The sequence below is a fragment of the Mustela nivalis genome (assembly GCF_964662115.1).
Source record: "Mustela nivalis genome assembly, chromosome: 9".
Taxonomy (NCBI): Eukaryota; Metazoa; Chordata; class Mammalia; order Carnivora; family Mustelidae; genus Mustela; species Mustela nivalis.
The window spans coordinates 97,426,875-97,451,292 of record NC_139028.1 but is presented as its reverse complement, the minus strand read 5'-3'; the positions used below and the strand labels follow the sequence as shown (position 1 = coordinate 97,451,292).

General features: G+C 38.6%; 1 protein-coding gene across 8 annotated transcripts in view; it reads left to right on the top strand.

The window, feature by feature from the left end:
- Positions 1-24,418, top strand: part of LRRC4C (leucine rich repeat containing 4C) — a 1,100,263-nt gene that overhangs the window by 612,847 nt on the left and 462,998 nt on the right. For 7 of the 8 annotated variants that reach the window (XM_082748990.1, XM_082748983.1, XM_082748989.1 and 4 more), the window contains one exon: positions 6,021-6,157. The exons of the other annotated variant lie outside the window; for it this stretch is intronic. The gene's annotated coding sequence lies outside the window, so the exon portion shown is untranslated. The remainder of the gene's footprint in view (positions 1-6,020; positions 6,158-24,418) is intronic. 8 annotated transcript variants of the gene reach the window in all.

Genomic DNA, 24,418 nt, shown 5'->3' with positions numbered 1-24,418 from the left:
TGAGAATTCTAAGTTTGAAAATAACCATTGAGGCCATTTTAAAGATGATGAAATGGCTTTATTAAAAGTTTGCTAGCTTTATTCTTAACTCTGAAGTATTTTTTTTAAGATATTATTTATTCATTTGAGGGAGAGAGAGAGCATGAGCAGGGAGAGCAGCAGGCAGAGGAAGAGGGAGAAGCAGACTCCCTGCTGAGCAGAGAGCCCCATGCTGGGCTTGATCCCAGGGCCCCAGGATCCTGACCTGAACTGAAGGCAGATGCTGAATGGATTGAACCACACAATTGTCCCCTCTTAACTCTGAAATATTTCATCATTTGGATGTAAGCCTCTGTTTACTGATTGACTAAGAGGCTCATTGAGACTGTGTAGCTCACATGCTGCCTGTGGGGGACTTGCTTCCAATATGGATGCTTCATTATTCCTTCCTTCAGCCAGATCAAAGTTCACAATAGAATGGCACTATAATCCAGCAATTGTACTACTACTACTACTACTACTACTACTACTACTACTACTTTACATATTTACATACTATTTCCCAAAGAACACATAAATACTAATTCAAAGGGGTACCTGCACCCTGATGTTTATAGTGGCACTATCTGTAATAGTTAAATTATGGAAACAGCACAAGTGTTCATCAACTGCATAAAGAGGTGAGATATCTATCTATCTATCTATCTATCTATCTAATAACTTGAACATAAAAGAGATTTACAGCCATTTACAAGGATGCTGCTGGAGCTAGAGTGCATTATGCCAAGTGAAATAAGTCAGAGAAAGGGAAATACCATATGATTTCACTCGTATGTGGAATTTAAGAAACAGAACTAATAAGCAGAGGGAGAAAAGAGAGAGAGAGGCAAACCAAGAAACAGACCCTTTACTGTAGAGAACAAACTGATGGTAACCAGCAGAGAGGTGGGGTGGGGGATGAGAGAGGTAGGGAGGTTTATGGACTTGTTAGCGACTTGTTAGGGACTTCTCCTTGTTATGATGAGCAATGGGGCTTGTACTGAAGTCTTGAATCATGACATTGTACACCTGTAAGTAATATTAGACTGTATGTTAACTAACTGGAATTTAAATACAAACTTAAATAAATACAAGGCATGGTAATGTGGATTCCTTTCTTTACTGCTCTGCGAGAATGCTCTAGTTTCTTTATATTTGGGATTTGGGGTTGGGTTGTATGTGACAAGGTGGGGGCAGCGTTGACAAATATGGCATCTGGTTGTTGCCTAATAGAGTATACCGGTAGGCATTTCAAAAATGTTGTGGATAACTGAAAAATAATAGCTAGCATTAATTTAGAATTTGTCATGTCAGAAGTAGTGTTTTTTGCTATCTGTAGGTTATCTCACTTAATACTAAAACAAGCCTTTCAGTTAAATGCCACTATTATACCCTTTTACAGATAAGGAGATAAATCAGAGAGTAAGTATCTGAAGGCAATAAAGTCAGTGATTGACAGCCTGGATTTGACCTAAGGTCATATGACTTTATAATGAGTGCAGATTATTATAATGTTATTTTGCCTTCCTGAGAATGAATGGGTGAAAAAAATAGCCATGATTTTCCTTAAAGTCAAACTTATCTTGAAAACTTAGCTGGGACAGTTGGATGAGACTATGCTCTACTCATCTTACTGAATGCGTTTTTAGGCAGGTTGGACTTGAACATCTGCCTAGAGTACCACAATCATGTTTAAACTTGGATTTTGTTTCAAAATTTATTAGAAAATAGACTGTGGGAATGAATGAAAGATATACACTGGTATCATATTTTTTTGAAATAAATGTATTAACACATTATTAAGTTATATGAATTGTGATTATTTATCATGCTTCTGATTGAAGGCACCAGCTACAATATTATCGTTATAAAAATAATAACTCAGCTCTTGATTGTATGTTTATGTCAAAAGCCCCATTGAGATTTGGAATGCTGATGACCCAAATTCAATAAAAGAAGGCTTTATTCATTTATATTCAGTAAAATAGTATTAGAAGATGATACATTCCCTCCTCCTTATGGTTAGCAATTTGGGTCTCATGATCCTCTATTAAATTTATTATTTGTTGGGATATAATTTGCAAAGATTCTGTGTTTAGCATTAGTGTCTCTGTTTCAGCTTTTATTATAAATTATGGGTTCATGCTCAGATGGTGAAAATATACACTTCTGGAAATAATCACAGTAAATGGGTACATACACAGCAACTGCCAAGTTTGAAAAGGGGCTGGTCCAATGGGTGGGAGATGATAGTGTTTATTGACACCAGGGCTTGAACTTTTGCGGAGTGTCGGTGTCAGGAATCAAGAGGTCATCACTGCATCCTTACTCTCCTTAACTCTTGCTCATGTGTTATATTCTACACGATGAACGGCAGCATGTGGCAAAATGCATGATTGGAGCCAGGAAATTTGGCCCCTGGTTAGAATGGATCCCTAAGACAGACCTAGTGCTGAATGAAAGAATAGTAAGAGTTCTCATTATTTGAGTCACATGTGAACAGTATGCTGTAGTCTTAAATGTGGATATTGTATTTTATTTTTTAATGTTTCTTTATTTAAGAGAAAGAGAGAGAGATCAAGCAAGCAAGCAGGGAGGGCTAAAAGGAGAGAGAGGGAGGGAATGGTCAAGCAGACTCCACACCCAGCGCCCAGTGTGAAGCCCGGTGTTGAGCTCATTCTTAGTACCCTGAGATCATAACTTGAGCCGAAATCAAGAGTCAGCCAACTAACTGACTGGGCCACCCAGGCACCCCTAATTGCCGATATTTTAATTCTCATATCGAGTCTGGATGGTGGGCAGGGCTGAGGGTTAGATGCTATGAACTCTATGTTAAGGTTCTGAAGCCACATGTGCCCACTGTTGGGCATCAAAACCTTGCCCTTCTTAGTATATATGGAACCCATATAAGGAAGTTAGTATTTGTCTTGGTCTCGTGTCTACCACAACTTTCTTTATTTTGATGAGGTAGTTTAGTTTTCTCAGGAAACATGAGCTCTTTGATTTAGGGATCTGGAAAGGCCACAGTGATAGAGAGCTTCTGAGGAAATGTCAACTTACATCCTACTTCCATTTGGAAATTTTGACTTTAACATTGAATGTACCTTAACTGAACTCTTTGCCCTTAATCCAATTGTATTAACATCATAGGTATAATTGGTTACAAGGCTTAATGAGAACCCCCTTATTTCTCCTAGATAGAACATCACTCTCTTTGAAGATCTTACTCTGTATAGAACATGAGCGCTTCAACCATTTAGATATATTTATCCAAGGAAAGTCCAGCTTGGACCAATTGATAGACAACACGTTGAAATTGTAAATATGTGTAAATGGAAAAGAACATGGAGGCTGATGTAAGGCCTGGGTTTTTTTTGTTTTGTTTTGTTTTGTTTTTTAAGATCTTATTTATTTATTTATTTGTCAGAGAGAGAGAGAGAGAGAGTGCACAAGCAGGCAGAAGCAGAGAGAGAAGCAGGCTCCCCACTGAGCAAGTATCCCGATGTGGGGTTCAATCCCAGGACTCTAGAATCATGACCTGAGCCGAAGGCAGCAGCTTAACTGACTGAGCCACTCAAGCGTCGCCGGTCTGGATGTTAACACTTAGGACGAGCTGCATAGCCTTGGTCATATCTTGTCACCTCACTGAAACATCAGCTTCTAAATGTTTAAAAATGATGCATTCCAGGCAGACCCTTTAAAATTATCTTGAGGATTATATGAGACGACGCATGGAAAATATTTTTATACTGTTTTCCTGGCAGCTCAGACAGAGCCAAACAGAGCTTGCTAAATGAAAACAAAAACGGGAATTTTTGAAATTCACAAAGGGGGGAGATTATGATTAATTAAAAAGTTAAGTTTCTTTAGAGTGTTTTCCCATCACTCCATTTTCAATACAAGCAGCAATTCAACACTGCTCAACTCGCCAGCCTCTCTAGAGGGATCCTGTTTTCCTGGCAGAGGTTTGATAAATTTGGTGACCTAGTGATATGTGGATTATATTTTAACAAAGGGATCAGCAGCTCATCCAAGTACCTTTGACTCTAGAGGGAAATAACACTTTGAGGTGGAAACCTGCAATATACTTGGACATCTGCATAATGACTGAAATTAGCATAGGTTTACATAGTACACTACTCCATTAGAATTTTGATGACTTGGAAAGGAACAGAAGGTTGTAAATTTCCTAAGGGAAAGTCTCTGGGGGTGTGAAGTCTCGAAGCAAAAATCAGCCCCATGTCAGAAGCATGTTGTGAATGACTAGAAGGACAGAAAAATGACAAATGTGTGGCATTTTTTCCTTGCAGAAAGGGAACGGTTGCTGCTGGTATGATCTAGTACTTTGAGGGATGCTAGGAACCTCCCTCTGCTCTCCTTGTTGAGAGGGGATGTAGTATAAGGCTGTTTATTAGATACCTGTGATCGTAATTTCCTCCTCCTAGCAATGTTGTAGGGAGAGAGAGGAAGCAAGTAAGGAACAGGAAGAAGACAAAAATGGTACGAGAGGAAAGGGAGACTAGAAGAGAGGACAAAGGCAAGGAGAGTTGGGATGAGATGGGCAAAAAAGGAAGAAAAGCATGGAATCTTGCTTGGTATTGTGGTTTAGTGGTCATGGGGGTGTGACCCTAAAAGTTTTGGGACTGATGTGTGTGGCCCATTCTCTTAGGTGACTAGTCCCAGATAAGTGGAAAGATGCACAGAAGGTAGAAGCAGGAGATGTTGAGGCAGGACCCGCTCCTAGCTGGATCGAAGATTAAAGAGAATCACTCTGCTTCCCCAAACTCCCATTTTCCCAGCTATAAAATGAGGACACTGGGCTGTGTGATCTTGCTATCTCTTTCTATTCTAAAGTGATGGGATTTTTTTTTTTTTAACATCACTATCACAGAGCCTCATTTTTCTTATCTGTAAAAATGGGAAGAATGCCTACCTCACAAGGTGACTTTGAGGATTTAAAGATAACAACTGAGAGCCTTTTCCTATACAAATCTACTTGTTTCCTGAATTCAGTTATTAAGAGTTTATAGAATGAATTCAGATAGTGAAGGGGATAGCCCTGTTTGAATCTATTTGAGTTCACTGTTTCATATAGCAAGGGGTGAGTTTTGGATAGTGAGGATTTATATGTTTTTAGTGCCTGGATATCTATGCAGACACCTTGCATATAGCCCTTACTCAATAAGGATTAACCCTGGTCTCCTTGACCTTGAGGATAAAGACAGCTATGTTTAGCTTTGCACCCTTAGCTTATAGCACAGTATCTAATCTCCAGGAATGTCTGTCCCTGTTCTTGGCCCTCAGGCTCATGGGACCCTGCTGAGACTTGGGTCAGCTAAGCAAAACGTACTCTAACAATAGGTATGCCCTATAGAGTTGGAGTAATGAGTGGTATGAGATTAGGAATACTGAAACTGATGTGCGAATGTAGGTGAAACGAGCTTCTTCCACAGGTGCAGAGAAGTTAGTTGAGTCTCTGCTAGACAGGGTAAAACTTTTGTGTTTATAGAAAAGAATTATTTTATCTATTATATTTTATTATTGTTATTTATATAAAAGCTACTAGCCCAACGTCAGGCCCCTGGTAACTTCTTAAATATTGAATTCCTTGTCACCTTCTGAGGGCATGCAATCACAAGCATATTTTAGTCAAATCTATTATACTGGGTCTCTAATCAATAATTTTTTATTAAGATTTTGCCATTCATCTGGTGTACTTCTGCGAAGTGTAATTGTAGATACCAAGCCACATTAACACACAGTACAGTTTTTAAAAGAGAAAAATCTTTATTCCCATCACTCTTTTACAAATAATAAGAATGGTTTAAAAAAAATAGTGTGAGTTATGGGTGTTAAAATATCTAAACTATCAACCTGTATTTATTCAGGTTATAAACTAACCTATAAACTATCAACCAGTATTTACTCAGCATTTTATATGCTAAATATATCCTTTAATTCTGTGTGTGTGTGTGTATGTGTGTCTGTGTATGCTTTTATAGGCGTTACTGGAAGAACAGAGATAACCCATGTGGAGTAACAGTATGGAAATATCCTGAAACTCCTTCAGAGTCTAAATAAACTGACTGGATTGGAGTTTCACAAGCAAGGAACCTGGTCCATGGGCAATTTGCTGCAGGTAAGTGAGAGGTATAATTTACTCTGTTAGAATCCCTCAAAGATTCATTGGCTATGGGGCTGTTAATTGCATTTCAGATGATTATAATGTTCATTTGGTACAGCTGACAGCTTCTCTTCCCTCCCAAACGTACACATGTGGATGCCAACATATGGCTAAATATCTGGTCATTTCATCTTGCTCATTTGGGCTTCAGTCAGTTACAAAAGGAGGAAGCCGGAGGAAAAAAGTACCCACCCCATAAAACTTTTACTAGCTGTGATTTCTGTGGAGGGGCGGGAGTCAGACTCACTGTTCATGGAGCAGATGTTCCTCCAAAGTGCCTGGGAGTTGAAAGAGTGGCAGATTGGGCTGCCCAGGATTCAGAATGAAACAAGCAGACAACTGGCGATGCCCCCCACCTTCTCTTTTGAAAAGGGGGGCAGCCGTGAGGTCATTAATATGGAACAAAGTGTTTGGGAAAGGTAGCAGGCTTTTTATTCTTCCTTTGAAAACCCGGTGAGATTGGAATGCTGGATGTGGTCACAGCATGAAAATAGTTGCTGTTGGGCTGATGGGAAAGTTGAACTTGTCTAAATGAACCAGTGGGGAGGCATGAAAGTCCAAGTGACTCCTACAAGTGGCAGTTTGTGAGCTGGGGCATGCGTTGTGGCATCTCCTTCTGCTTCCTGTCGGACCATCAATGGTCAAGGCGACGTGAAACTAGAAGTAAGAGCTGTCTAGCTCTGTTAAATGGAAATAATAGGTTCATTCACCTGTGGTGTTTCACTGTGTTGAGGAGAAAAATAAAAGATCAAAGCCTGATCTATGGCAAGAGAGATATTTGTACTTGCCATTTTAATTGGCAAATATTGACTCGAATCATTCATGCTGTTTTAAGGGGGAAAGAAGAAATGGTTGTAAGAACCTGAGATCACAGTTGAAGGTGGAATTGCTCATACATTTTCCTGTGAATATTTAGTCTTCGTAGGTTGCATATATAACAGCTATATGTCCTAAAGTCATAACTCAAGAGCTTCCTGGAACACAGTTTTTCTTTCTTGCATCAACTCCATCACATTATGGAGACTAAGCCAATAGAAGACATGCTCTCTGTCTCTAAAGAGACCTCTCTGTTTTGAGAGTCATGTAAGAACACAGATATGGAGATGTTTTGTAGTGTGGAAAGTGCTTGCTAAAGATGAGGAGGTAATGGTAAGAGTAAGTATTGTAGAGGAATGTGAACCAATAAAGAAAGGATTTGAGCTCTTTTTTGTTTTTAAGATTTTATTTATTTGTTTGAGAAAGAAATAGAGATCAAGTGCATGAGCAAGGGGGGCAGAGGGACAAGCAATCATGGAGTCTGTTGCAAGGCTTAATCCCAGAACCCTGAGATCACAACCTGAGCCGAAGTCAGATGCCTAACAGACTGAGCCATCCAGGTACCCTGTGAAGCTCTTTTCTTTTTTTCTTTTTTAAAGTGTATGTGATTGTCCCATTTCTTTGTCTTTAATCTTGGTCCTTCTATCTGTTCAGAAAGGGGGATGCTGTTTCCTTTCTTTTTTTCTTTCTTTCTTTTTTAAGATTTTATTTATTTGACAGAGAGCGAGACAATGAAGGGAGAACATAAGCAGGGGGAGGGGCATGGAAGAGGGAGAAGCAGTTTTTTCACTGAGCAGGGAGCCCGATCCTGGGGTCCATCCCAGGACTCTGGAATTACGACCTGAGCAGAAGGCAGACTCTTAACAACTGAGCCACCCAGGCACCCCTGGGATGCTATTTTCTTTTAGTTAATATCGTTTGTTTATGGGGAAGAAAGACCTGTGTAAGTGAAAAGAGAATTATCTGGTAACATACATGGGCCAGAACTGAATCATAACTTGAAAACAAGGTGGGGAAAAGGCAGCGCTAGAATGTTCTCCTATTTTTGTTCTGTTCTCAAAAACAGAACACTTATCTCTCTGCAGCTCTACTTCTCCCTGAACTCCTATCCACCTCCTGCTTTTGATTGTTTTTCCTGGCACCGTGTTTGCCTATCTCATAATTTTGCCTTGCATGTAGTCTCTCATTGCCTTTCTCGCTACTTTCCCTTTATTTGGCTTCAAACCCTGCCACGGATAGCCTACATCTGTTAGGCTGCACTCGGGAAACAGAAACTGTACCAGTTATTTTAACAGACACATTTTTTTTTAATTTTTTCAATTTATTTATTTTCAGAAAAACAGTATTCATTATTTTTTCACCATACCCAGCGCTCCATGCAATCCGTGCCCTCTATAATACCCACCACCTGGTACCCCAATCTCCCACACCCCCGCCACTTCAAACCCCTCAGATTGTTTTTCAGAGTCCATAGTCTCTCATTGTTCATCTCCCCTTCTAATTTACCCCAACTCCCTTCTCCTCTCCATCTCCCCATGTCCTCCACGCTATTTGTTATGCTCCACAAATAAGTGAAATCATATGATAATTGACTCTCTCTGCTTGACTTATTTCACTCAGCATAATCTCTTCCAGTCCCGTCCATGTTGCTACAAAAGTTGGGTATTCATCCTTTCTGATGGAGGCATAATACTCCATAGTGTATATGGACCACATCTTCCTTATCCATTCATCCGTTGAAGGGCATCTTGGTTCTTTCCATAGTTTGGCGACCATGGACATTGCTGCTATAAACATTGGGGTACAGATGGCCCTTCTTTTCATGACATCTGTATTCTTGGGGTAAATACCCAGGAGTGCAATTGCAGGGTCATAGGGAAGTTCCACACATTTTAAGAATTATTAACCCGATACTGGAGAACTGGAAAGGCAAAAGGTGGCATTGAGGAATCACAGAAGTAGTCACTTCTATATTTGTTGCCCTGGTTTCAGGGACAGCAGGCAAGAGTTTGGGATGATTAGAAGTTGGAATACTGAAGAATGGATTTTGTACAGCTGGACTTCAGGAGTCTTGGGGGGCGGTGTTGCTTTAGAAGTTTAGGGGGTGGGGAGGACTCACATTGCTGAGATTTGTGTCTTTAACAAGGATTGTACCAGCTGGCTGTTGCTAGTGCCCCAGGAGCTCAGATTGGGGACCATATGGAGCTGGGACTCCAGAATATTGCGAGGGATCACTTCCAGCAAATACTGTAGCCTGAGAAACTAGAAGGGAGCCCACAGATGGGACCAGGTGGCAAAGGGGATATACTCTGCGGCGACCCAAGCCCCACCTCTCAAAAAAAAAATAGAGGAAGATGCATTTGATTGAAATGTAGTCATTTAATAATGACCACAATAAAAAAAAAATTGGCGTAGGGCTATGCTGGACAGGTTTCCTTAAAATCAACTAAGGGCAGTTCTGTGATTACCATATAGTCCAGAGGCAAAATATGTGGATGTGATGTTATTGATGATTGAATTTTTAATGGTTTCATTGTGAAACAGCGTACATCAATGTGTAATTTTAAGAAATGACATTGGAGGTATTCCATGTACCTTGTTCCACTTTCCCCCTAGTGATAATTATCTTACAAAATTATAGGACAACAACTAGGATATCAAATTAGTACAGTCACAAGACAGAGCATTTCTATCATCACAAGGGGCCCTTCTCTTGTCCTTTTATAGCCACACCCACTTCATCCCCATCCCCCAATATTTGTCCTAAGCAACTTGCAACTACTGATCTTTCGGTTTCTATCATTTACTCATTACAAGAATGTTGTATAAATGGAATCATTTGGAATTGGCTTTTTTTTTTTTAAGATTTTATTTATTTGTTTGACACAGAGGGAGAGAAATCACAAGTAGGCAGAGTGGCAGGCAGAGAGAGAGCGGGAAGCAGGCTCTCCGCTGAGTAGAGAGCCCGATGTGGGACTCAATCTCAGGACCCTGAGATCATGACCTGAGCCGAAGGCAGAGGTTTAACCCACTGAGCCACCCAGGCGCCCCTGGAATTGGCTTTTTTTAAGCAATGTAATTCTCAGGAGGTTTACCTAAGTTATTGTACGTAGTAATTCATTTTTTATTCAACTAAGTACTATTTCTGGGAAGGATATACAATAGTGTGTTTAAGCAGTTGTTTCCAGTTTGGAGCTGTTATAAATACATTTGCTACAAAAATGAATGTACAGATTTTTGTGTGAAGATAAGATTTCATTTCGTTTCCCAAAAGTGAACTGCTTGATTATGTGACAGTTGCATATTTAGAATTTTTTTCCCTAGCTCTATTGTAATATAACTGACATACAACATTGTATAAGTTTAAGGTTTACAAATGGATGATTTGAGACAAGTGTATACTATGAACTGTTTACTTCTATAAGGTTAGTTAACAACATGCTATGTTTGAAATAATTGCCATTTTGTGGTGGTGGTAGTGAGAACATTTTAGATCTATTCTCTCAGCTATCCAAAACAGTATCATTAACTATAGTCATGCTGTTGTACCTGAGCTCTCCAAACCTTATTCATCTTGTAACAAAGTTTATACGTTTGGAGCAATGCCTCCTTATAACTTCCCACAACCCTTGGTAATAATCAATCTCCTATTTGTTTTATGAGTTCAGTGTTTTTCGATCATACAGTATTTGTCTTTCTCTATCTGACTTATTTTACTTAGCATAATGCCCTCAAGGTCTACCCATTTTATCACAAATAGCAGAATTTTTTATGACTAATATTTCATATATATGTATCTATATAGTTATATATGTTAGTTATATATAATATGAAAAAAATTATAACATTTTCTTTATCCATTTATTGATTGACCCTTAAGTTGTTATCATGTCTTGGTTATTGTGACTAATGCTGCATTGAAGATGGGAGTGCAGACATTCGAGATACTTTCATTTTCTTTAGATAATATATCCAGAGGTGGAATTACTGGATCATGTGGTAGTTCTGTTTTTAATTTTGGGGGGCATCTGTATACTGCTTTCTACAGTGGCTGCACCAATTTATACTCCCATCATTGGTCCCCCAGGGCTTCCCTTTTCTCCTTATCCTTGCCAACACTTTTAGCTATACATTTTTTGTTTGTTTCTTTGTTTTTTCAGGTTTTTTTTTTTTAAATAATGCAGGTATGAGGAGATCTCTCATTGTGGTTTTGATTTGCAACAGGAAAGCTAGAAAAAGATGCTCTCAACCAGGAAAGGAAGGACAGAGTGAGGAGTGAGTTACCCCAACCTTTTGGGACACTGCATAAAGGACTTACTGGGATGTGACCCCATCCAGAAACTGGCAAAGCTAACATGTATGGGGGTACCTAGGAACAAATATTTATGGCAGGGGCCCCAGGATCAGCCATGCAGTGGGAGGAACAGTGGTTTTAGTGACCTACTCTGCAGAAGACTTCATCAGCTTTTGCCACTAAGGAAAGGAGACTCAGACAGCCTATGAATTTCAGTGGATTTAGCCCCACAGGTTTTCGTGTTTGCAGATGCCAGCTGTTCTGAGTTCTTCCCCGTTCCTGCCCACAGCATTCCTAGGCTGGGAGCCCCTGAGTCCCAAATGGTAGCCAGTCCTGTGCTTTGTGGCTGTGCAAATACATAATGCCAGTCTCGTCCCACTTCTTGATTTTTGTCTTTGTTGCTTGTGCTTTTGGTGTGATATCCACCCCCCCCCCAAAAAAATGTTGCCAAGACCAATGTCAAAGAGCTTTTCCCTAATTATGTCATTGTGTCTTTATTTTCATTTCCCTAAAAACTAGTGATGCTTAAAATCATTTTTTTGTGTTTATTTACTGTATGCATGTCCTCTTCAGGGAAATATCTGTTCATGTTTCTTATCCATTTTCTAATTGAATTGTTTGTTTGTTTTTAAGTTATTTATTTTATTTATTTATTTATTTATTTTTGAGAGAGAACATGAGCAGGGGGAGGGGAAAGAAAAGCAGAGGAGGAAGCAGACTCCCTGCCAATCAGGGAGACCAACACAGGGCTCAGTCCCAGGACCCTGAGATCATGACCTGAGCAGAAAGCAGATGCTTAACCCACTGAGTCACCCCAGGCACCCCCAGTATTTTAACTCTAGAGTTTTGAGAACTTCATTTTCTTTTCTTTTTTGTATATTCTTGGTACTAAGCTTTGTCAGATAAATAGTTTGCAAATGTTCTCTCCCATTTTTTAATTTGAGTTTTCACCCTCTACTCGGCATTCACAGAACAAAAGTTTTGAATTTTCATGATGTCCAGTTTTCTAGTTTTCCCCTTCGCGGATCATGCTGTTAGTGTCCAGTCCAAGAATTCTTTGCCTACCCTCGGGTCCCAAAGGTTTCCTCTCATGTTTTTATTTTTTTCCAAAAAGTTTTGTATTCTTACTTATTGTATGTAAGTACCTAATCCGGTTGGAGCTAAGTTTTGTATAGGAGGCGAGACTTCAGTCAGATTTAACTTGATTGCCCATGGATGTGGACTTGCTCCTTTTCGAGTGGGTATCTATGGGTCGTCCCCTTCATTTCATTTGAAAACCTCCTGGTTTTGGGTGTAATGACTAATTTGCACTCAAAATGCAGACATTGGGGACATTATATTATGGGACTCTCTATCTTATTCAGAACTTCTGGATTAGCTGGCTCCTTCTGAAAGGTAGAGTTCACACCAGGGTGGAACAGAATTCATATTCCTTAATTGGCCTTTGTGGACACGTGAGTGGATTGGGGCTTTTCATTACTTCCGGGCAATAGTTTCAGCTCTCCCACTAGATGTCCATTGATACTTCCCTGGCTAGTATAGGAGTGCATGTAACCTCTACCCACTTGGCCACCACTGACAACACGGGCCGAAGAGTGGCCTCATGCATGGCTGCTGGGTGGAGGTGAAAGTCATGACTGTCCCCATGGCCAATTCTGATACTACTGTGGCATGTCAGGAGAAGGTCCCCTTGTTACTGTTAGGTGGAGACAGTAGTCGGGGGGGTCTCTATGTCATTCCGACTGACAATGCAAGGGATACAGGGTGCCTTGTTGCTGCCTGGCAAGGATAAACATTCTGATGTCCTACCTGGCCTTCTCTGGTATCACCTTACTGGGGAGTTTGGGGGACATTTCATAGCTTGGTGAACGTGAAGATCTAGGTCCACACTTGGATTTTGCTGGCCTGAGAGAGGATAGAGCTACGAGTCTTTTCTGTGATGTTCAGCTGGATGAGAGTCTTGTCTCACGGTTTTCTTTCTTGCTAAGTCATGTTTTCTTTGTCTTTTGAATAGAGAGAGCAGGACTTTGTTGTTTCCTTTTTTTTTTTTTTTTTTTTTTTGTCTGGACCTGTCAGTTTTTCTGGGTCTCTGGTCTCTTCTACCTGAAATCTGGGATATAGGAGGCAAAAGGAAAACCCAAGACCTCTCACCACTGTGTCCTCACTTGGATCTAAGTTTCAGAGATGGTCTGTCTCTTGATCTCCACCTTTCAAGGTCTTCTTACGTTTTTCTTTCTTTTCTTCTTCTTTTATATAATGTCCAGAGTTTTTGGTGTACTCGATGGGGTGAATAGGAAAAGGAAAATCTACTCTACCTCCTGAAAGTGGTAGTCCCTTGGAAGCATTTTTGAAGATACTGCGATGGATCTATTTACATGACTAAATTTTAAAATATAATCAAGGCAGAACAAGCAAACAAGAAAACAAAATAAAAATCCAACTTTTTGCCAAATCGATTCCCCTGTATTTGGGCAGGAATACCTGCAAAAACCATCTTACAGAGATGATGGCTTCACATAGTAGGGACTTAAGGATAATTATGAAATGAAGGAATATTTGCTAAATGAATTAAATTAACAACTTTTCTCTTACCTGTTAGAGAATATGCTAGACACTAAGTAGGATAGGTAGGTCCCATACTACATACATGTCATATCATTGAGACCTAACTATCAAGTTATATAAAAACCATCCCCAGTGCTAAAATAGAAAGACTAACGTAACTACACTATGTGTTCAGAAGTTGTCTTTCATCTCCTTAGAGTAAGGCAGTGTCTTGTTCATCTTTGCTGCTAGTGCCTGATGCTACACATTACTCATCATACATGACTTGCCCTAGAAGTTTAGCAGAGGGAGGGAGCATGCTTTGAGATGCTGGAAGTAATCTGTCTCATATTCTCAATATGCAGTAACCTCTACAGAAAAGGAGTTCTGTAGCATTTCTAGATAATGTAGTCCCACATTTCACATTTCTTTAGCCATTCAGGGAATTCTTAATGTCAATCCTCGTCCTATGAACGAGCCCAGGTGCTTATTGTTATAGCCTTGGTGGAAGCAGAGGAAAGATAAGCACCTTTCTTCACACATACACTTTAAAATATCTAAGATAAGGTACCCCTCTATTTGTATTTTATGATACATGCTTTGAGCCCAAATAGCAACTGTGGTAACCTTGTGTTTTGCAATAGATGTAGACCGGTGGTCTCTGAGTCAAGTGTCAATGCCACCCATCCCATTATACATAAGAAAAAAATAACTACAAAGAAAAATAAAAAATAGCAACATGTGATACCAAAATGATTTAACATCGTTGCCTTTTAAGATAGGCATTAATTCTGTCCTTAAACATATAGCCCAAGGAGGTGCTCTGAATTTCATGGATTGGTTATAAAAAGTCTTTCAGGGTAGGTATCACATAGACAATGGCTTTCCAGTTTCCTAAGGAAAGGACTTTATCCACAAATACAAAAAAGAACCTTGACAGAAAGTGTGAAGTACCACCAGCAAATAGTTTAGCACTTTGCTCTTGGACTAGTGGACGCTAGAGGCTTAGAGAAAGTGCAAGAACTCTGATGCTTTAAGAATCTTGATGGACCAGAAACAGACCATGCTTCATGCAAAGCAAAGGGCTTGCTGCAAAAGCTGAGGAGTTTACTGATTGACTACAGTTGAAAAGCGAACTTTGCAACCTACATCATAAAACACTTACTTAGAGGACATCAGCTTTGATTTTGTGTATTGATAAAGCAGGAGTGTACTTAGGGGGTTTTCTAAATAATGAATATTTACAGAATCCATTTTTTTAAAAAGCATCCTGGTTTTTGTTTGGTTGTTTTCATCTTAAAAAGCTTGCTCTTGGGGTGAAAAGCTTCCCATGAGTGCCTACTGCTATAAAATAAATAGGAAGAGTGTAATATGAAGTATGGTGAGTTCTACTTTATACAGTTTTCAGTAAGGACTAAGCCTATTAAAATAAAGAGATTATATTTATATTTGGTATTCTTATTTCATGGAAATGAAAGTTTGATTTCCTCTTCACTTTACTATCTCCTCTATACAGAAAATTAGACTGAGAACAAGAATTTGGAAATTTATGGCAGAATTTTATCTGTCCTTTAAACTTCGTAGCTTCCACTAATTGAAATGATCAGAATACTATACAGTACTCAGCCTGGAAGATAATCCATATTAACAGAAAACTACCCTATTCTGTGTTTTTTTTAAATTTTTTATTTTTTATAAACATATATTTTTATCCCCAGGGGTACAGGTCTGTGAATCACCAGGTTTACACACTTCACAGCACTCACCAAAGCATATACCCTCCCCAATGTCCATAATCCCACTCCCTTTATTCTGTGGGTTTTAATGTTTACAAAGATTATTGGGTTTTAGAACTTTGTCATGCCTGGAGTAATTATTTCCTTTTAAATATGGTTTTATTATATTCAGAATTAAAATGTTATTTAAAATATATCTTGGTATTATTAAAAACAAAACTACTTTTATTCTTAGAAACTTTCAAACAAAGTAATGAAATATTAATCACTTTGTTAAGGAAGAAAGATTCTGTGATAAAACCTATTTAAATGTTGTAGTTTTTTCTTCTTCTTCTTTCTTTAAGACCACAAAAGTAAAGATTTGGCTCATCTCTGTCTCTCTAGATCTTTAGAAGCTTCACGCCTTGAAGAAATATATTACATCTTTTTTTTAAAGGACTTATTATAACCAAGGCAGTAGTTTATGGGAAAAGACAAATCTAAAAAGTCCTATTTCAAAATCTTGCTTCCCAAACTAGAGTAAAACAAGAGAGGATAGGATTAAAAGGAATTTGACTTGTAAGAAATGGCAGGAAGCTGAGAGCCCATAAGCAATTTTTTAATAAAATATTAATTTTTATTTTCAAAGTTAAGGTCAAAATATAAAAGCTAATAAAGAAATTAAAGACATCGAAAAGGGGGCGCCTGGGTGGCTCAGTGGGTTAAGCTGCTGCCTTCAGCTCAGGTCATGATCTCAGGGTCCTGGGATCGAGTCCCGCATCGGGCTCTCTGCTCGGCAGGGAGCCTGCTTCCCTCTCTCTCTCTGCCTGCCTCTCCATCTACTTGTGATTTCTCTCTGTCAAATAAATAAATAAAAAATCTTTAAAAAATAAAAAAAAGACATCGAAAAGTATGAGTAAAAGAGTGGCAGGCACCTTTTATTGCCGTCCTCCTAAATATGATTTGCAGAAAAATTTGCAGTTTTCCTGCAGTTTTTTACATGCTAAACCATGTAAGACAAGACTTAGCCATTTATTCTGAGCCACCGTCACATGACCTAGTTGAAAGCTGAGAGGTGATAGATGGGTAGACAATGCAGAGAACACAATCAGAGAGATTGCATCTTCTTGCCACATTCCAGCTTATCAAACATAATTTCAGAAGTTTCCAGGTATATGTGAAACACCTTTTGAAGGAAGAATTGGTCCATGTCTCTGAAGTCTCCTATCCTGTCTGTCCCACTAGGCGAAATGATCACATTATTGGCAGGGCCTTGATTTTCTCAGGTTTTTTCTTCCCCCAATGACAAATAGGCTTAATAACATGAGAATCCCCTATGCTTGATTATTACATTTTACATCTTTAAAGCTCCATATTCATGTTGCAAACACAATGAAATATCTCTGCAGTAAAGTAAAATGCTTCACAGCGCACATTGACTGTTCAAGAAACCAAACCAGAAACCAGAAATTTCAAGGCAGTAAAACAATTTTTGAGGCAACCATTCTATTCAACTGAATGGTATGCATCTATTTCAGAGAGCAGCTCCTAAATTCAATGCCTTGCACAGAGAAGGTACAGCAATAACAAATTTTTGAATGAATGGTTGTTTATTTCATACATTTGGAAATAACAAGGTAGAATCAATAGTGTGCTGGAAAACCAGCTCTCTGAAGAAAAACAATAACAAACAAACAAACAAAAAAAAAACACAAAAGCTCTGGTTTTTGATGTTTTCCCGTTTCTGTGGTGTAAATACTCCCTCTATGGCCTATTTCCAAGAACCAATGTGATGTCACTGAACACAGAGGAGGAAAGAGATATTCTGCACAGAATATTCTCTTGCAAACTGGTACAAACTAGCTCCAGGATTCTGCTGGTAAGTTACTTGGCTTGTTTTCATGTGATTTGGCAAAAGAAAATCATAGCACCAGATTTCCTTTGGTTAATTAGCTGACATGGTATTGACAAAAACTGGAGGATTTCTTTTTTTTTTTTTTTCCCTTTCCTTTTCTTTTCTTTTCTGTTTTTTTTTTTCTCGGTAATGATAACAAAGTGTTACTTTTTTTCTAGTGGGTTACCTGCAGGAAGTAGGTTGTAAGAATGCCTCCCCAGGAGTGTGTGTGCTTTTGATAGCAAATAAAAACCAGTGAAGTCCTTGTGAATTTTCCTGAAGTTGAAAAAGAAATCTCTTTAACAAGGGCCACCTACTTTGGGCCTGGGAGCTGTTCAGCAGGCCTTGAAGATCCTTATTCTTAGCCACTACAAGCTCAGCAACTGGATATGAAAGCCCTAGGCACAGCACTCTTTTAGCAACATGGTATATTAAGTCTTAAAATTTATAAAATCCTTCCAATCCCCAGGATGCCCAACTACTTTTGAACTCAAGAAATTTAGTACATGGATGTATTATAAAAAATCTTGAAGATAGTTTAACTACAGCTGAAACAATCACTCATTATAGAACTTCTATGGACCAAACCCTGTGCTGCCCATTTTTACACACACACACACACACACACACACACTTGTATTTATATAAAATTTATATATTAAACATAAAATAATAAATATAAATGCATATATTTTTACTTAATTCATGTGCCTTTACACTTTGTGGTAAAAACAGAAATTCTTCCACTTTATGAAGAGTGAAAATGGCATCCCACAGGTTATTAAAAATAATATTTTAATAACAATGACAGTCACCATCTGTTTCATATCTACTATGTCGTAGGCATTTCATATTTACCATTTTAATCAGTATTCTTCATGCTATTTATGCTCTATAGATGAGGTAAATGAAGCTGATACTGAGAAAAAGTTATGCATGAGATCAAGGGGTATTAAGTTAGGAAGAGTTGAATCATCACAAGTCCATATTTCTCTAAATTCATTGTTTGCCTTGTATTAATTCAGTCATCCCACATGTGTTTATTGAGTACCCACTGTGATTCAGGCACTGTTCTTGGCTTTGGGGATACAATAAAAAGCAAACACAAATTCCAGCTCTTCTTGATCCACATTTTAGTCAGCAGAGACAGTCAACAAAGAAAGAAGTATAATAAAAATACTATTAAACAAGTATTATGCCAGATGGTGGTAGGCTCTATAGAAAACTATAAAGGAGGGGAGGAACAAATTATACTGATGTGGGAGTGCCTTGCCATTTTAAATGGAGAATCAAGGGAAGGCATCACAAAGGAAGTGAGAGACTGAAGCATGCAGATATCTGGGAGCACAGATGCTCAGGTGGAGGAAATGAGGGGAGAGGCCAGGAAGTGAGAGCATGCTTAGTGCATTTGGGGAACACCAAAGGCTACAGAACAGTGAAGCAGAGCAAGGGAGGGAGAAGGGATGGAACTGGGGTACTGCAAGTGGGGTATGTGGGTTAGGATGCTAGATTCCTCTGGCTTCTGTGGGGAGTATAGACTGAAGAGTGAGGAGTGGAGTGAGTGAGTGAGTGAGGAGAGAAGAAGAGAGAACAATTAGTAGGCTGTTGCAAAATTCATGCGAAAGATGATCGTTTCTTACAGCATGACGATAGAGGCACACGTGGTAAGAATTGGTTGGATTCTGAGTATGGCTGGAGTATATATAATTTTTGAGATGCTTCAAGGTAGGATGGGAAAGAGCAAAAGTAAGAATAATGCTAAAGTTTTTGGATGGGATAAATGGAAGTTTCAGTTTTCATTTATTGAAAATGGGCAGGGCTTTGGAAAGGGAGATTTGGGGTAGAACATGAGCTTGTCTTAAATATGGTAAGTTTAAAATGGAGGGGAATGCAAGAATAAAATAATATCTAACTTCAAAGTATAATTATAAGTTTTATTAAGTTAATGTATATGAGAAGACTATAAATGTTGGTTAGCTCTTTTTTCTTCATCCTAGTCTCAGTAGGGTGGTATAATTGTGTCAAGACTAAGATTTAGAGAGTGGCTATAATAGAATCAGTAGACCATGGGTAACTTATTTCATATACAGAGGAACAGGGTTTTTTTTGTTTTTGTTTTTGTTGTTTTGTTTTGTTTGTTTTTGTTTTGTTTTGTTTTTACTTTGGCTTAAAATCTCAGAACAGGCTGGTGTGTGCTTGCGGATACAGAGTTTCTCAGGCTAGAAGGAAGACTCAAGACAGAAGAAGATAGCATGGGGTTGGCCCTGTTGAAGTCATTTCCAAACATCTGGAGTTGTTAAGAAATTAAATGGAAGAATCTGGCAGCCTGCAGGAGAAAATAACACCAGGTATGAGCCATGCCGCTGTGGGTCAGCAGCTAACATCAGGTGCAGAGTTAAGGAAGTTCTACCTCAGACACAGTGTGACGTTGTCACCTGAAGATAGAAGAGGGTCATAAGAAGAAGATGGTGTGTCAGAGCAACATTCTCAGTGTGCTCACTGCCAGATGGAAGTTGTTATACAACCTCTTGACCAAGATGAGAGTGAGTGGACATTTCCTAAGGCAAGACTTCCAAGAGGTTCTTAGAAACACCATTGGGCATCTTCATGAAATAAGTGAATTTTTGATTCAGAGAAAATTAGAAAGTATCTCCTCTACCCATTAATGAGGCCTAATTTTTTACGCATTGGTTGGAGATGCCAAAGGTTATTCCTGTTGTATGTCATAGAGGACAGCCATTTCTCCAAGCAACCCTGGTGTGGTAGATGGTGACCTGGCCATCTGGAGGCATGAGGGACCCCTGTGGGAATTTTGGTAGTTAAATCCTAATGTCACTTTTCCATGCTGAGTCATTATATGCTCCTTATATGCTCCTTATACGCCATTCTGTGGTTTTCTTACACTTTAGAGATTTAGTTGGTTTTACTTTACTTTCTGAGATGTTGTTACCTATGTGTTTATCCTCATAATTCATCTTAAGATGGTAAAGTTTTCCTGACTCTAATTTTACTTACTCTTTCTGTAAAAAGGATTTAGTGCTCTTGTCTGAACTTCCCTTAGCCATAAGCCATATTCCTTAGGCTGAGTGTCTTGGGCCCCTGCTATTAGTCTATCCTAGATACTTCCTTTCACACAACGCATAGAGACATGCTGGCAGCTGGCTGTTGAAATAGATGTCTTGTGGAAGAGTACCTCCTTCGCTTTACTAACACACCCTAGTTGAATAGTGACTACCAGGTGTTGTTTACTATGTTTTATCTAGAGGCAGGGTCACCCTAGGCCCTACCAGGTTGCCCCATGGTCTAAGGGGTCCATGTTTTGCTGCTAACCCATGCTGAGGCACAGCAGATAAGGCACACTCTCCTTTTCTCACATCTGCTTTTTACTCATTTATGGCCCCTTGTCTCTATTTCTGCTTTCAGATATCAGCCTTTTCCTCAATATCTGGGGCAAATATCTTCCTAATGAAGCAACTCCGGATGTCTCCCTGTGGAATATGTGCTCCCTGGATTGTCACTGCGTTCTTGTAGACATGTCTTATAGCATCTTATATGTACCTCTTTATGTGTGTGTGTATGTTCTTCCCTTACTACTTGAAGATTAGCTCCTTCCTTACAGCCTGAACAATAAGCATCACTTAGCTCTCCAAAGCCTGGGAATCCCTAGGGCAGCTGAGAAAGTTAATGAGACCCATAGGCTGGGAGTCTGGGATGTATTAGGAAAGGCTTAAGAAAAATCTCCCTGTAGACAACTAGCTTTAATTATAATTGAGATTTAAATTCATTTCAGTAACATACATTCACTTAGGGTACTAGAGCTCAAGGTTGCGAATGTTATCGTAGATTACCAGGATGAAACAGGCAAGAGAAGAAAGGGCTGGTAAATATTAGCAGGCCATTAAAGCCATAAGTTTGATTTATTTTATTATTATGCTATTTGGATGAGTTGGGGTGTTGGGACTCTTTTAGCAAGACTGCCTTAGGACTTGAGGAAAAGTCTATGAGCCAAAGACTAAACCTTTCAACTTGTAGCAACTTGATAACATCTTATAATTAGCCATGGACTCCCTTCCCCTTTTAAAAAGTTACCTATTTAAAAAAATAAAAAATAAAAAATTATTGAGAATGAGATCAGATGAATCAAAAGAAATAGAATCCACATTTTGTTGCTAGCCATAAACATAAAAACAAAGCACTTATCTCTAAAGCAAACTCTGTCCAAATGCTGGTATAAACACCCTGTTTTTCAGACTTAATGGGAATGTTGTGTTTAACTCCACATATACAGTGCTAAGCCTTAACTATTTGACTCAGGTGGTTTTTCACAGATCAGTTGAGAAAGCAACATACTTATTTAATAAAATCCAAAAGCCCTGAAAACAACTTTCTTTAATCTGTAGTAAACTGAAATATATATATATATATATATATATATATATATATATATATATATATATGAATTTGCAGTATCTTCAATCAAGCTCCTTTCAGCATAAGACATAAACACAACTTCAGCAGCCCTTAGGTTGAAACCACTAAGAATGAAGAATCATTATGGAAATTACACTGTTTGTACTGCTTTCCTGCAATTCCCCATCCTTTATTATTAGTAAGCCTTGCTTTATTCTGAAAAGTTCCACTTCATACTAACACTGCTATTGACCGTGAAATCCAGAAAAAAGAAGAAGGAGAAGAAGAAGAGGCCAGGGAGGGAAAGGGGGAGGGGGAAGGGAAGGAAGGGAGGGGGAGGGGGGAGGAGGAGGAAGGGGGGGAGGAGGAGAAGAAGAAAAAGTCAACTGTGAGAAACAGAAGGTTTTCAAAGCACGCTATGACCCAGCAAAATACTCTCCCCACATTGTATACAGAAAGGAATACAGGAACGTACATTCACAGGTGTCATTATTTACCCAAGTTTATAGCCAGTTCATTTAGTCAATGAAATGGGCTTTTAATTTATTCATGTCTCTATTTATTTAGTTAGTTTTTATAACTTCATTGATTTTTCTGCCTACAAAACACTGTTGTAAAATCAAAATCAAAATTAAAAATTAAAATTAATAATTAAAATTTAAATTTAAAATTAAAAATCAAAACTAAATTTCCCCATAACTCCGTATTCCCCAAAGAACATCCGTTATTTATCTCTTCCCTCTCCCCATTTTGTAGTAGAGGTAACTGGATCTCAGAACTGTGACTTGACTAAGACATTATTTAAATCAAAGCTTTTTATACTGTAAAACCCATGATTGGGGTGTGTGTGTGTATGTGTATGTGTGTTTATTCCTTTTGCATTCTATAAACATTTCATATTCAGTGGGAAAAGATAACTTTATCTTCTTCAGCACAAATATATTCTTTGGACCTGATCATTTATTCTTTTGTTTATCCACATATTCATTCTACCACTTATTGAATAATAAATATTAGTGAGGCTTAAATAAATATTAGAGAAATAAATGACTTAGGAAGAGGAGAAAAGAGATAAAGTGGTTGAGAAAGAGGAGCAAAGTCACCTCAACAAAGAGAAAGGGGTTGCATTTCGATTAGAAAAGAAAAAGCTGAGTCTGGATTAAAACAGATTTCCATTCTAAACACTGTGCTCTTAAGAACTGCACAACGTGCTTCCTACCTCTGATGAGCTTGTTTAATCAGTATGTTTCCCTGAAAGTTTCCATTACTGAAGTATCTTCATTGCTGAGACCCTCCAGTGTTACAACTCACTGGAGGGTGAAGTCAACACTTGCTAGATGCACATTATCCTGAGTGTTCCATTCAGAGATAAATAAGATAAAATCCCTGACTTTGTGATGGCCAAGTCCAGTAATGGGAACCCCTCCATGCACTTGCCTTGAGGTTTTATAACAGCTTCCTCAGATTATATAAGAGTTACAGGCACACTCATACTGTTGGGTATGCTCTCAATCGTATGTAAGGTTACATCTCAAATACAGACTGTCTTCCTGTCTATGTCCCCATTTCTGTGTTCCACCGCTGCCTTCCTTTCATCTTCATTCCTCATAGCTTGAACTAATTCTGGTTCCTCCGAAATGTAGACCTACAGGTGCCGGTAGAAAAAGAAGAAAGGGAAGCATTGGAAGCATCAGGAAACAATCTCATTAGTCTCCTTTCTTCTTGACCCAGAAACATTTCAGAACTTTGGTTGAGTTCCCTGGATGGCACATGGTTTTCTGAATTATTTTGAATGTGTGCTTTTTGATATGTTCGTTTTACCAATTTAAGAATATGTCACCAGTCTGAGTGATCACAAAATATTTCACTTTGGAGTCTGAGCCAAGCCTTTTCAAAAATGAATACCTAATATTGAATTCATCCTCCAATACATAGTTGTATTTTTTTTTACTACAAATCCACTTAACAAATATTTTTCAAGAGGCATAAGGTGGTAGAGATAATTACAAATAATTAAAATTAGAAGCTCTGGGGTACAGATCTAGAGCCGTCACTTACTAACTGTGTAACTTTGGCCAAGTCACTTAGCTTCTTTGAACCTCAATTTGCCTTTTGATAAAATGATGTCAATCATATCTCCCTCAAGCGATTGTCATGAACATTAAATAAAACAATATTTGAGGGATACCTGCATGGTTCAGTCGGCTAAGTGTCTGAATCTTGGTTTCAGCTCAGGTCATGATCCCAGGGTCATAAGATTGAGCCCCACATCAGGCTCCTTGCTCAGTGTGTGGAGTCTGCTTGAGATTCTTTCCCCTTCCCTCTCCCACCTGCTCTGCTCTACCCACTCTCATTCTTTCTCACAAATAGATACATAAATAAAATCTTTATAAAAATATTTAGTAACAGGTATGGTTAGTAGTTCTGGGTTAAGTACCAGTTGTAAATTAATATAATAAGATATCACATTCTATATTTGCCAATAAGCTCATTATAGGGCTCCCAAAACTCAAAGAAATTATTTTGGGGGGCAAATATGCTTT